At 44.7% G+C, this 15,757-nt stretch overlaps 1 long non-coding RNA gene and 1 pseudogene across 1 annotated transcript in view; one reads left to right on the forward strand and one right to left on the reverse strand.

Annotated features, from left to right (window-relative positions):
- LOC141581816 (uncharacterized) overlaps nucleotides 1-15,158 on the reverse strand; it is a 59,862-nt gene extending 44,704 nt beyond the window's left edge. Inside the window, exons 1-2 of the long non-coding RNA XR_012514581.1 lie at nucleotides 4,927-15,158; nucleotides 2,406-2,483 (exon numbers count right to left, since the gene is read on the reverse strand). This is a non-coding gene — a long non-coding RNA (uncharacterized LOC141581816). The remainder of the gene's footprint in view (nucleotides 1-2,405; nucleotides 2,484-4,926) is intronic.
- Nucleotides 656-1,283, forward strand: LOC120363073 (peptidyl-prolyl cis-trans isomerase FKBP1A pseudogene; annotated as a pseudogene).
- Nucleotides 15,159-15,757: the final 599 nt, after the last annotated feature.

A 15,757-nucleotide genomic window follows, 5' to 3' on the forward strand; every position in this document is an offset into this window, starting at 1 on the left:
GTCTCAGCTACTCGGGAGGCTGAGGCTGGAGGATCGCTTGATCCCAGGAGTTCTGGGCTGTAATGCGCCATGCCGATCGGGTGTCTGCACTCAGTTCGGCATTAATACAGTGACCTCCTGGGAGCAGGGGACCACCAGGTTGCCTAAGGAGGGGTGAACTGGCCAAGGTCGGAAATGGAGCAGGTCAAAACTCCCGTGCTGATCAGCAGTGGGATTGCACCTGTGAATAGCCACTGCACTCCAGCCTGGGTGACATAGCGAGACCCCGTCTCTAAAAAAAAAAAAATTTTTAATTGATAAATAATTTTATCTATTTATGGCTACATGTAATATTTTGATACATGCATATGATGTGTAATGATCAAATCAGGGTATTTAAGATATCCATCACCTTGAACATTGATCTTTTCTTCGTGTTGGAAACATTTCAAATCTCTTTTAGGTATTCTGAAATATACAAGACATTAACTATAGTCACCCTACTGTACTGTTGAATGCTAGAACTTACTTGTTTTTATCTAACTACATGCTTGTATCCATTCACCAGCCCCTTTTCAATGCCCCCATCCCTCTTTCTAGAGAGTTTTAAAACATAAATTCTGGCGTGCGCAGGCAACTCGCCGAGGGACTACGCAGAGCCGTGGAACTGCCGCCAGTTCGCTGTCGGTCCACGCCGCCTGCCGCGCTGCCCACCCGTCCAGTGTCCGCCGCCGCCATGGGAGAGCAGGTGGAAACCATCTCCCCAGGAGACGGGCGCACCTTCCCGACGCGCGGCCAGACCTGCGTGGTGCACTACACCGCGATGCTTGAAGATGGAAAGAAATCTGATTCCTCCCGGGATAGTAACAACCCCTTTTAAGTTTACGCTAGGCAAGCAGGAGGTGATCCGAGGCTGGGAAGAAGGGGATGCCCAGATGAGTGTGGGTCAGAGAGCCAAACTGACTATACCTCCAGATTATGCCTACGATGCCCCTGGGCACCCAGGCATCATCCCACCACATGCCACTCTTGTCTTGGATGTGGAGCTTCTAAAACTGGAATGACAGGAATGGCCTCCTCCCTTAGCTCCCTGTTCTTGGGTCTGCCATGGAGGGATCCGGTGCCTTCAGATGCGTGCACATGAATCCATATGGAGCTTTTCCTGATGTTCCACCACACTCTGTATAGACATCTGCCCTGACTGAATGTGTTCTGTCACTCAGCTTTGCTTCCGACACCTCCATTTCCTCTTCCCCTTTATCCTCGTATGTGTGTTTACCTAAACTATATGCCATAAACCTCAAGCTATTCATTTTATTTTGTTTTCATTTTGGGGTGAAGATTCAGTTTGTCTTTTGGATCTAGGTTTCCAATTAAGTATATGATCAAGTATTAACAGCACAAGCGATAGGTTAACTTTAGGAATTGGTGTTTTTGTTGGGGGGGTTGCAAGAATATTTTAATTTTTTGGATGAAATGTTTATCTATTATATATTAAAGATTCTTGCTGCTGCTCTGCAAAGCCATAGCAGATTTGAGGTGCAATTGAGGGCTGAATTATTCTCCAAGTTGAGAGATGTCTTTGTGTTAAAATAAAAGCCCTACCTAAAACTGAGGTGGGGATGGGGAGCAGCCTTTGCTTCCACCAGGCCCACCCCAACCTCTCCTTAAACCCTCTGCCTTTGAAAGCAGGTCATTTTCACTGCAATGTTGGACACTACAGGTATCTATCTGTCCCTGAGCCAGCAGGGACCTCTGAAGCCTTCTTTGTGGCCTGGCTTGTCTTCCCCGTCCCACACCCGCCTCCAAAATCCTGTGGTTTTTCTAATGGACTTTCAGGAATATTGTAATCTCATAACTTTACAAGCTCCACCACTTCCTAAATCTTGAGAACTTTAATTGACAGTTTAAATTGAAGGTGCTGTTTGTAGACTTAACACCCAATGAAAGCCCAGCCATCATGACAAATCCTTGAATGTTCTCTTAAGAAAATGATGCTGGTCATTGCAGCTTCAGCATCTCCTGTTTTTCGATGCTTGGCTCTCTCTGCTGATTTCGAAGTTTCCTGGATTTTCCTCCCTCAGCCCCTTCTCACCCCTTTACTGTCCTGTGTAGTGATTTGGTGAGAGAAATAATTGCTGCTCCCTCCCCACAGCACCATATATGAGTTTCAAGTTTTATTATTGCAATAAAAGTGCTTTATGCAGGCTTTTCTCAAAAAAAAAAAAAAAAAAAAAAAAAAAAAAAAAAAAAAAACACGTAAATTCTGACTGTGTCACTCTATTGCTTAATATCTTTTGGTGGCTTTCTATTGTACCTAAAATATGATTTCCTTAAGATAAACTACAATGCACCCTGTATTATTTAGTTTCCAATTTCATCTTCTACATATTCAGACACATTTAATTTTTTTGTTTCCATCTTACCTTCAATCTTTGTTGAAATGCTGTTTCTCAGGGTCTTCACCTGCCTGTATTCTTTTCATCCTTCAGATCTTTCCCACTCTAAAGAGGCATGACACACACACACACATCAATTATTCTCTGATGCAACACATTGCTTTATGATTTCTCATTGCAGCGACTCAAATCTGTAAGTATCCTGTTGTTTGTCCATAGCTTAATATATAGAATCCTGCAAGGTTATCTACCTCATGCCATCTCTCTCTCGTTCATGCCTATGCTATCAATATCTTATATAACAAGTCACATCATCAATCTTCTTTGTTAAATGAATTAAAATATATGCATAAAATAAAATGCTAAAAAGTTACATGAGATTTAGAAACATTATTTCGTAACAAAGAATTTCACAACATAGTAGATGGTAACATTCTGTTTTGTGATTAAAAAATATAAATTAAGAGATGAATGCAAAGAAAATAGCAACATGGGCCATGCATGGTGGCTCACGCCTGCAATCTCACCACTTTGTGAGGCCAAGGTGGGTGGATCACTTGAGGTTAGGAGTTCAAGACTAGCTTGGCAAACATAGTGAAACCCCATCTCTACTAAAAATAGGAAAATTAGCTGGGTGTGGTATATTTATTTTTACCACTCCCCAAAATGTGTGTACTATTACCAACATGTTTAAAACCCATCGAAGGGAGAAAACTGTAGGAAATGTATTCGGAGATATTCAATGGATTTCTCTGTGCATATTTATAATCCATGTTTTTCACTCCCTATTTTTCTGTGATTATATTGTTTACAAGCATGACATATACTATCCAGGTCATCTGCTATCCTAGAAAAGTGTTGTCAATATTTGTTTTATACAATGAACAGTTTGTTCCTAACATGATGTGCTGTCTAATGGAGAATCTTCACAAGTATGGATTTGTAGTTGCCTTGGGCTACCAGATGGCCATGCTGGCTTTGCCAGATTCTGTCTTCATAATTAACATAGAGTAATTTCCAGTGTAGTTTTCAGAACAGCAGGCCAATTTTTGTGCACTTATAATGTAATCCTTAAACCTCTTCATATTTTTTTCTTAAACTTTCATCAGAGCAGCCTACATAGAATGATAATCTCTAAAGCACTTTTTCTAGATTTTATGGTCTACGTTTTGCTGTGAGCTTTTATTTTTCAGATAGTCACTTCTTTAGATAGCATAAAAACATCCACTAATTTATATTTTTAGTGACCATTTGCATAGGGGTACACAAAGAGGATAAAAAGGTTTTTTTTCTCTGTAAGTTTACAATGTCATTAATATTCTAGATCCACATTGTGTATGAGCGTTTATGCATACTCTTTAACTTCCAGCCACTTGACATGCCCCAGAGAAGGCAAGAATTTTGGCCACTTGAGTGTATTTTGGCCTGGTAAGAGAGTAGATTGCATATACATGTTCAGAGTAAATTATTGCATAACTATCCAAGTATTTTTCTTTTCAATTTTAAGACCCATAAATACTCAGTATCAAGTCAGAGTTTGGTAGAAAAACATCCAAATAAATGTGACCATAGATGCTTTTCAAATTCTAAGTGAATGGAGATATGAGAATTTCATAGTATTTCATAATTAGCTACTCAAGTAACAGGAAACAATGTTACAGTGCTTTCAATTATCAGTAGAGATTGTACTGTATGTGCCACCTTCAGACTTAAAGGTGATACTAGGCCAGCTGTGGTGGCTCACAACTGTAATCCCAGCACTTTGGGAGGCTGAGAATGGCAGATCACTTGAGATCATAAGTTCGAGCCCAGCCTGGCCAACATGGCAAAACCCCATCTCTCCTAAAAATACAAAAATTAGCCAGGTATAGTGGCAGGCACCTGTAATCCCAGCTACTCAGAAGGACTGAGACAGGAGAATTGCTTCAATCCAGGAGGCAGAAGTTGCAGTGAGCTATTGCTCCACTGTACTCCAGACTCCAGCCTGGGTGACAGAGCAAGGCTCCCTGTTAAAAAAAAAAAAAAAAAAAAAAAAAAAAAAAAAAAAAGTGATACTAGCATAATAACTGATACGCTTTAATTTAGCAAAGGCTAAAGCTGATGTGAGGCAGTCATAGTAAGTCTTGGCCATTAGACCATGGAATGAATTCCATTTTGGATACATTGACATCTTGCCTGCAATTAGGTCCTTCCTTTGACCAACAGATCATGGCTTATACAGTATTTTGAAATATTATTTTACAAAATTGGGGTTTCCCCCAGTGGTGCTTGTTCATTTTTGACCAGATCAATTAGTTAATATACAAAGTCTCCTTAGAATTATTCTAATCAATGGAATATAAAAGAACTCATGTACATTTTGGATCAAAATGGATCCACTAGGAAAATATATAGCCTTAAATTTTTGGTGTAAGAATTAGAGAAAGTAATTTAAAAAAAAAAACAGCATTTTTGAGTGAATTAAAATATCCATTTGGCCATATTTTAAATTCTCACCTAAACTGAAATCTATTCTATATATTCTATTTGGTCATACTGATTTACTTACTGTGGCTTCATAGCATTCTCTGTTATCAAGTGAAGCAAGTCCTTCTCACTGTTATTCTTTTTCACTTTTCTGGGCTTTTCTCAGGAACTTTTAAGTGTACTTTTTCCAATTAAAAAGTTTTCCTTTGAAAATGCATTAAGTGGCTGGGCGCAGTGGCTCAAGCCTGTAATCCCAGCACTTTGGGAGGCCGAGGCGGGTGGATCACGAGGTCAAGAGATCGAGACCATCCTGGTCAACATGGTGAAACTCCGTCTCTACTAAAAATACAAAAAGTTAGCTGGGCATGGTGGCGTGTGCCTGTAATCCCAGCTACTCGGGAGGCTGAGGCAGGAGAATTGCCTGAACCCAGGAGGCGGAGGTTGCGGTGAGCCGAGATCGCGCCATTGCACTCCAACCTGGGCAACAAGAGTGAAACTCCATCTTAAAAAAAAAAAAAAAAAAAAATGCATTAAGTTTGTATTGTGTTGAGGCAGAATTGTCACTTCTATGTCACCAGAATTTCTCATCCTAAAACACAGCATTTCATTTGTTCAGACCTTGATTTGTATTTTTTTGTAATTATATTTTTTCCTAGGCATTACATAGGTTTTATTGCTATTTCTAATGAAGGTCTTTTCCTCATTTCCATTTCTTCTTTTAACTGTTATCTTAGGTTTGGAGTAGATGTGATGGTTATATAGGTAACCTCATATCTTGAAAGTCTGTGGTATGGATTATTTCATCACATGGGTATTAAGCCTAGTACACAATAGTTATTTTTTCCTGCTCCTTTCCCTGCGCCCACCCTCCACCCTCAAAGTAGACCCCAGTGTCCATTGTTCCCTTCTTTGTTTTCATGAGTTCTCAGCATTTAGCTCCCACTTATAAGTGAGAACATGGGGTATTTGGTTTTCTGTTACTGCAGTTAGTTTGCTAAGGATAATATCTTGCAGGTACATCCATGTTCCCACAAAAGACAAGATCCTGTTCTTTTTTATGTCTGCATAGTATTCCATGGTGTATACGTACCACATTTGCTTTATTCAATCCATCACTGATGAGCATTTAGGTTTATTCTATGTCTTTGCAATTGTGAATACTGCTGCAATGAACACTCTTGTGCATGTGTCTTTATGGTAGGATAATTTATATTCCCCTTGGTATATACCCAGTAATAGGATTGCTAGGTTTGAATATTTCTGCTTTTAGCCCTCTGAAGAATTGCCTACTGCTTTTCACAATGGTTGATCTAATTTAAACTCCCACCAGCAGTATAGAAATATTCTGTTTTCTCTGCAACCTTGCCAGCTTCTGTTTTTTGTTTTTTTTTTTTTTTTGGACTTTTTAGTAATAACTAAATTTTTAGTAATAACTCACCAGTCATTCTGACTGGTGAGACGGGGTATTTCATTGTGGTTTTGATTTGCTTTTCTCTAATGATGACTGATATTGAGCTTTTGTTTCATATGATTGTTGACCATACTGTTTTGCTGAAATTTTTACTTTCATTTTGGGTTTGAGAATTTGCGAGCAAAAGAAACCACAATATTACACTCAAATACAGTTAAAAGTTTAATCATCAACATAGCAAAAGAGTACAATGGTTAACATAGCAAAGGCTAATGGCAGAGCAAAGGGAAAGGGAAAAGGAATACATATGTCTGCACAAAATTGGGGATAATACCTACATCCAGATCAAGCAGTGCTGGGCAGTCCCAGAAACAGCCATCTGAAGGCCCACTAGAACGGGTCCAGACAGTGCATCCACTTCACGGGGGAGACTTCAGACAGCAGTTGGAGGGTCACAGCTTCTATTACCAAGCCACTAGCTGAAATTATCAGCTCATGTGAAAATATGCAGCTCTACAGGTTTAACCAACAATGCTTAATCTTTGTGTGTCTCAGAATATTCTGAAACCAAGAGAATTGAGCAGATTCCCAAGTTCTAAGAAGTTCCACAGCACACTCCCTTACATGAAGCTCTCAGGACTGGTGGGCGTTTACTCTCCATGTAGGCCCATAGCTCACATGGGGTTATCTGTTGGTCAGAGGGCTAGCATTGCTTCTGAAGCCAGAACAAGACTAATGTAATTTTAAATCCTTACATGCATGCATGTCCCCATTCTTCCTGGGAAGGCTTTACAGATATTTGGAAAGACTTGAGTGTTGTCATCTATGCCATTTCTGCCTTAGGTGGTGTCTCAAGGCCGGTAATGCTGTGGTTCTCACAGATTCACATGGGTACCATCTTGATGGTCTTGGACAAGATCCAGATGAACTCTCTGGATTACCAGGCAGACTTTTGTTTTCTTGCTTACTTCATTCCAAAAAAATAAGTGGAATATCTCTATCCTGAGCCACCTGAAACTGGAGGCAGAGTAATACAAACATCCCTGTGGCCACCTTCATTATGACACTGCTGGGTCAGACCTGAGGCCAGGACAGCACTGGGTCCCATGCAAAGCCTGCTATAACCGCTCCCTGGCTACTGCCTATTTTTGCTAAATGCCCTGGGGCTCTGAATACAATAGGTAGCAAATGCAGCCAGGCTTGTGTCCTTTGGGTGGTGAGTTCCCCCAGACCCTGGTTGGGTCCAGAGGTGCGAGCCAGAAGCCAGGGACTAGAGTCCAAAAGCTTAGAAGTGTTCTACTGTACTGCAACTGAACTGGCACTGAAACCACAAGATGCGGGTTGTCTAATAATTCCCACCTTTTCAAAAGCAGAGGAGCCTCACGCCATGACCACTGCCACCACAGTCCCATGGGGATTGCTATCAGACCTCTGCTCATGACCCCTTAAGGCCTAAGGACTTTTTAGTCAGCTTGTGGTGAATGCTGCCTGACCTGGGACTCATCCTTAAGTATTCAGCTGGTAGCTGCAGTCCTTGTGGCTTAGACTGCATTTCAACTTTATTTAGAACCCCAGAGGAGTTTAGCCTGTGGTGGCAAGGCTTGCAGAAACTCAAGTTCCAAGTGCTGGGAATGACAATTCCCCGTTGGCTGGCTTATATGCTCCCTCTGTGGTGTCAGTTGAGTTTGGTCTGGAGTCAGTTTTATTAGGGAAGGGGGAGGCCCTGCCTCGCTCCTCCCCACACCCTGCTTCCGGGAGGTCTGTCAGCCCCAATTGTAGAAGTAGATTTTCTGCCAGGTGGGCAAGTAATCCATGAGTGGCCTTGTGACCAGGCCAAGGCCAGGGACTGGTCGGCCAGCAGCTGGAGCAAGAAGAGAATCCTGGCCTCAGAGAGGCGGTCATAGAACGTAGAGCGGAGCAGGTAGTACAGCAGCAGGATGGTGCGGCGCTGCAGCTCCCGCTGCTCCCTCTGGATCAGGCCCTTCCTGTCACTCAGGAGGCTCAGGCTGGTCACGTCCACAACACCAGCCAAGAGCCAAGGTTTCCATGACCTCTGACCCTGTAGGCCCAGGCTGAGCAAGTGCAACACGGATGGTGCCGCGCTCTTCCAGTGCGTGGCCGCAGTGTTCATTGCGCAGCTCAGCCAGCAGTCCTTGGACTTCGTAAAGATCACCACCACCCTAATCACAGCCACAGCGTCCAGCGTGGGGGTGGCGGGCATCCCTGCTGGAGGTTTCCGCACTCTGGCCATCCTCCTCGAAGCAGTCAACCTCCCGGTCGTCCATGTCTCCTTGATCCTGGCTGTGGACTGGCTAGTGGACCGGTCCTGTACCGTCCTGAATGTAGAAGGTGATGCTCTGGGGGCAGGACTCCTCCAAAATTACGTGGACCACACGGAGTCGAGAAGCACGGAGCCTGAGCTGATTCAAGTGAAAAGTGAGCTGCCCCTGAATCCACTGCCAGCCCCCACTGAGGAAGGGAACCCCTTCCTCAAACACTACCGGGGGCCCTCGGGGGATGCCTTTGGGCATCTCAGGAAAGTCCACCTGCAAGTTTTTAAAGGGAGTGCTTCCATAAGCCTGGATTCCTGGTGGGACTGTAAGTCCTTGTTTGGCATTATGCTGTTTGCATGTTACACACCATTGTGTCACTGTTTTTGCTAGTGCAGATAAATGAGAGATGTAAAAATACGGGCCAATTTTTTTTTAAGGGTTTCTTGACCGAGGTGGGAGGTCTCACGGACAGCCAAGGCAGCTGCAGGTTCTAGCAGTTGTGGCACTGCCACCTGTCCATCTGGCAGGCATATCTATCCTCCATTTCCTTCCTGCTTTCAGTTTAGAGGAAGCCTTTTTCCTCCTCTGAGTAAACTGGCACCAAGTCCAGAACCTGGGGCAGTAGGGGGGCTGTGACTGATGCTCGACATGGGATGGATGCGACCCTCCGGGCCTCCACAGCTGCACAGGCATTTTCCTGGGCGACTCTGGTGCAGGTTCACTGATGTCCTCAGCAGGGCACGACTGCCACCTTTCGGGGTTTCCATACTGCTTTCAGTAGCTGCAAAATTTCCTGTTCGTACTTTATTTCTTTGCCCCTGGAATTAAGTAGACCCTTCTTCTTATTCAGTCCCCCACATACTTGGAGAGTGAGAAAGGCATACCGTGAGTCAGTAAAGATGTTAATAGTTTTTCCTTCACTTAATTTTAAGGCATGAGTTAAGGCTATTAACTCCGCTTTCTGTGCTGATGTCCTTGAGGTAATGATTTGGCCTGTAGGGCTAAGTCCAGCGTAATCACCGCATAACCAGCATACCTCTCCCCTGGAGGGCTGACAAAGCTGCTTCTGTCCACACGCAGCTCCCAATCAGCCTGAGACCACGGCAGGTGCCGCAGATCCAGCTGACTGGAATCAACTGAGTCCAGTATCTCTAGGCAAATCATGTGTCACCGGGTCCTCCCACACTGGGAGTACGGTGGCTGGGTTTAGGGTGTTGCAAACTGTTACGGTTATAGGTAGATTCTTGCACAGCAACCCCTGGTACTTAGTTAAGCAGGCACTGGTGAGCCAGTGATGCCCTTCATATTCATTAAGGTGATCACGGTGTGAGGCGCTATTTTTAAATTCTGTCCCAAAGTCAGCATGTCAGCCTCTTGCGCCAGTAGGGCAGTGGCTGCTAATGCTCATAGACATGGGGGCATCCCTTGGAAACTCCATCCAGTTGTTTGGACAAATCCACACAGCTCAGGGCCATGGGCCCACAGTCTGAGTCAGCAGCCCCACCGCCATTTTTTCCTTCTCAGACACATACAGCATGAAGGGCTTTGTCAAGTCCGGCAACCCCAGAGCCGGGGTAGATATCAGTTTTTCTTTTAACTGTGAGCAGGCCCCTGCCACTCCCAGCCCCACTTGAAGGGCTCTCCATCTCCCCTCCTTTGTGGCTTTATATAGGGGTTTAGGCAGAACTGCAAAGTTAGGAATCCACAGCCAGCAGAATCCTACTGCCCCCAAGAATTCTTGTACCTTTCTTCAAGTCTTTGGCACCAGCAGGCTAGTGATACTGGCTTTCTCTCTATTTCTAGGCTTTGCTGCCCCAGCTGGATAGTAAATTCCAGATAGTGCACCTGTTGTTGGCAAATCTGGGCTTTCTTTTTAGAAACCTTGTATCCAGGTATCTGAGTAACACGTTAGTTCCCCGAGCACATCTGGCTGCTGCCAGGTGTCCCAGCAGAAGGTCATCCATGTACTGGAGCAGCACACAACGTAGGTCCTTGGCAGGGAACCTCTGGAGGTCCCAGGCCACTGCCTCTCTGAAGACGGTTGGGGAGTTTTTGAACTCCTGCGGAAGCCGAGTCCAGGGGGACCGTGTTGTTACACTTGACTCTGGATCTTCCCACTGGAAGGCAAACAGTTTCTGGCTCTCAGGGGCTAACCGGATGCTGAAGAAAGAATCCTTTAAGTCTAAGCAAGTGAACCAGCTGGCCTCAGCTGGCAACAGTCCTAGCAACATGCAAGCATTGGGCACCGTGGGGTGCAAGGTCACAGTTGCTTGGTTGACCAAGCACAGGTCATGCACTGGTCAGTAGTCACTGGTCCCCAGCTTGGGGACAGTGGAAGAGATGTGTTCCAGGGAGACTGGCATGGAAGTATAATACCATAAACTCTCAGGCATCTCAGATGCACCTGGATGCCCTCAAGAGCTTCCCTTAGACTGGGTACTGTCTTTGTCTGGTAGTGTCCCTGGCTTTACTTTGATAACCACCGGGGCTTGGTTTACTGCCAACCCAGGGGGGTTGTCTTCTGCCCAGACCTGTGGCCATCGCTCAGCCAGGGCAGGGGTTAATTCTCATCCCAGCTCAGTCAGAAAGTCACCAATTCTCCTCCCACGAGACTGTGAGAGTCATGATAATCACTGCCCGAGGCAGTTTGAGCTGCAGGAAGCCCTTATCAGTGAACATGATAGTAGCTCTTAGTTTGCTTTAACAAGTCTCTCCCCAAGACAGGTAGGGGGCAGTCGGCGTGTGCAAGAGTTGATGTATAATCTCGTGGCCCTCCACCGAACAGGTCCATGGTAGGCAAAAACCCTGTTTCTCTGAAACTCCAGTTGCCCCAATTATGTCTATTGTGTTACTGGACAAAGGGGCTATGAGTTGGGTCACCACCGACTGCTCCCTCTTTCTCTTTTTGATTAGGTTTGCATTTCACTTGCTGTTATACCAGCTTAGCAGTGTTACACTGTTTGCCCTGTCTTAGCTGTTGAGCCTGGCAACTCCCACACACAGCTGCACGGCCAGCTCTTCCTTGTCTTGCCGGTTAACAGTTTAACTCTTTTTATCCCTTATTTTCCTTTTTATCTTTTTCTTTGCCATTAGCACTACTGCAGCTTGTACAGTTATGAGTTTCTCTGGTGTCATGGTGGTGCCATGATTTCTACTAAATCCTTTCTTGAAATTTTTTAGCTTAATTCCCAATGGAGTGGGTTTACTTTGTGTATTACCCAGCTCCCTCTGTTAGGGTAAGAACAGCACTCCCAAAAGGCAGAGGGGCTGCTCACTGACTTTGCCCGATGTTGCAACTCAGGACTCTGCACTCCACCCTCAGCCTCCTGCCTGTTAGGGCACAACACTCTCTCTGTTCACTTCTGCTTCAGATTGGTAGGACTGTCCCCTTTGCAGGAGTGTTTCAGAGTCTGCTTGGCATTGGAGAGTTTGTTATTCCCCCCACAATACCTAGCCTGTGAGAGCACCTCCTACAGCCTTATGCAGTTTGTCCCTGGCACAGCTGGCTCCACAATTTGCTCAGAGCATACAGCCCACTCTAACAGACCTGTGGCCTGCACACTTCATGGCTGATAAGCCCAACTGGGCCCCTCCACACTCCTTCACATGCACACATCTCCCGCCACCCAAGTTCTAAGAAAACGAGATTACTGAAACTGGTTACAAAGACACAAAAATCAAGTTCAAAGTGCCAAGATAGATAGGCATGTTGTGGGTGATCAGGCCGCGCTTCCACACAATAGGGGCAGGGAAGTTTCCCAGGACTAATCCTACCGTGTTTCTGATGTCCAGACTCCAAACGCCAGTTGCTTCTCAGTGTTCAGCCTTTGTGCAGATCTGCTGTGGGGGCCTGCCTTGATGTGTTCTGGGCAAGGCGCTCCAACAGGGCTAATGCCTACATAGGAGCACTCTCAGGATCCGCGTCACCCAAGTGGGCTGGAGTCTCCCACGTGGATGCTCTGCATGGCATGGCAAAGCTGCCTGGGAGGCTGTCCTGGCCGTCCGCCAACCGAAACATGCTTCCCGGTTAGGGAACCAAAATGCAGCAGGAGCAGCAGTGAACAAAACCTCGAACTGAGAAAGGAGTGGCTTTTTATTTGGCCAGAAGCTGCAGCAGGCTAATGCCTTAATGAGTGAGCTCTCCAAGAAGCAGCTTCTTTCCCTTTTTATAGGCTTACAACTCTAAAGGGGAAACTGAGGCAAAACTGTGTCACTGTCCATTTGCCAAGTGACATCACAATCTTTGGCTTCATTGATTGGCTAGTTTATATGCAGCACACACAGAAATAGGCAGGGGAGGGGGCTTACAGAGACAAGACAAAGGCTTTCCTGAAATTATTAGTTGGCAGAGGTATTTCCAGGAGGGGGTCTGGGTTGTGTAAATGTGGAGGACGAGACCTAGTTCCAAGCTTTGGCCAGTAGTTATACTCTTTGCAACACTTATAGCTATAACACTAAGCTTATAGACAGCTTAGATGCTGGGAACCAAAAAGCGATCATCTTCCCAGTCCTTGGGCCTCATTATGGCCTGGTCAGTGGTGTCAGCAAGTCACTTGACCATGGATTCCAGTTCTTTGGTGTTTTATCTCTCTTTACCCTCCTTCTCATCTGGAGGGAGGAGGTGGAGGCCTGTGAGGAGGGAGATGGGGAGGGGTCTTTCCTCTGAAAACAACTGTAGTAAGGTTTCAGAATACAAAATCAACATACAAAAATTAATAGCATTTCTATACACCGATAATATTCCAGCTGATAGCCAAATAAAGAACACTATACCATTTACAGCAGCTATACAAAACTGAAGTGCCTAGGCATACAGCAAACTGAAGAGGACAGCTGTAAAGCAATGCTGAAAGAAATCAGAGATGATAAAAATAAAAACAAGGAAAAACATTCATGGCTCATGGATTGAAAAAATCAATATCATAAAATGGCCATATTACCTGAGTTAGGCTGTTCTTGCACTGCTTTAAATACCTGAAGCTGAGTAATTTATGAGAAAAAAGATTAAGCTGGCTCATGGTTCTGCAGGCAATGCAGGAAGGATAGTCGCATCTGCTTCTGGAGAAGCCTCAGGAAGCGTCCAGCCTTGTTTCAAGGCAAAGGGGGAGCAGTCACATCACATAGCAACAGTGGACGCAAGAGAACGAGAGAGAGACAGACAGAGTTGGGGTGGGGCACGATGTCCATTAAAATGACCAGATCTCACAAGAAGTCTATCACAAAGACATCAAGCCATGAGTAATCTGCCTTCCTGATCCAAACACCTCCCAGCATTTACAATTTGGGATGTTGCTTATATACAAAGAACACCCAAAACTGTACTGTGGGACACCCTGGAGAGCAGCACACAGTGGCATGGCAGATGGCAGCCATGCTGGCCCGACCCAGGTGCTGCCTGCTTCTTTCCACCTGTGCTGCTCACTCCCTCTGCCTGGGCGGTAGCTGGAGGCTTTGGGTGGAGCTTTCCTGAAGGAGCCTTTTTTTCCCCTTTTCTTTTGCTTGGCCGCAGCTCTGGCCTTTTTTCTTACTTCTTTTATAAACACACACTTGATTGCCTTGCCAATTGTTAATTACTGGGCAGGCAAAAATTTTTTTCTGTAATACTGTTTAAGTCAAATTCCTATAGCTATAGCATTTTCTTTGTCCTTTTTCCTATTTATTAGATGGCTTTGTGCATGATTTCTCCTCATTTGTTCCCAAAGCTTTACATCCAGTGTGTTCTTTACCAAGAACCATGGGCCTTGGGAAACAGCAGCTAGAATTACATTCTGTACTTTTATCTGTTGAGCTGATAACTGCTGTCCCATGATGAATCCCTAGCCTGAAACAATGCCTCACTGAGCTTGGCAATCCCCAGTGGGTACCAATGACTTAACTGACTTCTTGACCTGACCACACAGTCCTCTGTACTTTCTGGTCTCAGGAGTTCTGCTGTTCCTTCTTTGCAGCAGTGATCACATTGGTTTGTTCCTCGTTTGAGCACCTGCTGTGACGGTTATCACATCAGGGTCACCATCTAAGATGTCATCTACCACCTGCAGACATCTGGCCTGCAGATCTTGACTTAATGACGGATGAATGAATGTACTCTCACACCATTACAGTGATATGAGTGGGCTAGTGATGGCCATTGGCTGCTTTCAGAGGGCGAAATGCAACCAATCAACCACGATTCCCTCTCTATCATTACATTTATTCAGTATGAATTGTACAGCAGAGGGTCTAAGTCAACACTCTTGTGGATAATTAACATGGTTAAAAGAGTGGTTTTATGAATAAAAGCTTTAAATTCTGGGCCCAGAGTAAACACTATTAACAGTTAATTCCCCTTTGATCTCCCCGAGAGGACCACCTGGCAGAAAATTTACATGAGTAAACAGACTGGAGACAAAGGGATGTGGGGTAAACAGACTTAAATTGGGAAAGCCTCGTCCCTATCTTCTCCCTAACTAATGGGCCTGCCACCTTCAGCCTGTCCCAATAAAACCTTTTAGCCTTCCAAAAGGCTTGAGACTAATCTATAACATCTATAACTTCCTAATATATCTTTAATATTTTGCCAGCCACTGAGTGAGTATCAACATCCCATGGTGAGAATGCGAGGGGAAAGAGAGAGAGAGAGAGAGAGAGAGAGGGAGGGAGGGAGGGAGGGAGGGAGGGAGGGGAAGATGTGGGGAAGGTGCCACACACCTTTAAATGATCAGCTCTCATAAGAACTTATTTTATGAAGACAGCATCCAGCTATGAGGGATCCACCCTCATGGTTCAAACACCTTCTGCCAGGACCCACCTCCAGCATTGGGATCTGTAACTCAACATGAGATCTGGGCAGAAACAAATATCCCAACTCTATCATTACCCAAGCAATTTATAGATTCAATACTACTCCTTCCAAAGTACCAATATAATTTTTTGCCAAATTAGAGAAAACCATTCTGAAATTCATATGAAAGCAAAAATGAATGTGGATAGCTAAAGCAATGCTAAGCATAAAGTGCAAAGCTGAAGCCATCACACTACTCGACTTCACACTAATTTTTGGATTTTTAGTAGAGACAGAGTTTCACCACATTGGCCATCATACTACTCTATAAGGCTACAGTAACCAAAAAGCATGGTACTGGTACAAAAGCAAACATGTAAACTACCAGAAAAAAATGGAGAACTCAAAAAGGAAGCTGCACATCTACAATCAACCAATCTTTGGCAAAGCTGACAAAAACAAGCAA

The sequence above is a fragment of the Saimiri boliviensis genome, chromosome 17 (genome assembly GCF_048565385.1).
Source record: "Saimiri boliviensis isolate mSaiBol1 chromosome 17, mSaiBol1.pri, whole genome shotgun sequence".
NCBI classification, from domain to species: domain Eukaryota; kingdom Metazoa; phylum Chordata; class Mammalia; order Primates; family Cebidae; genus Saimiri; species Saimiri boliviensis.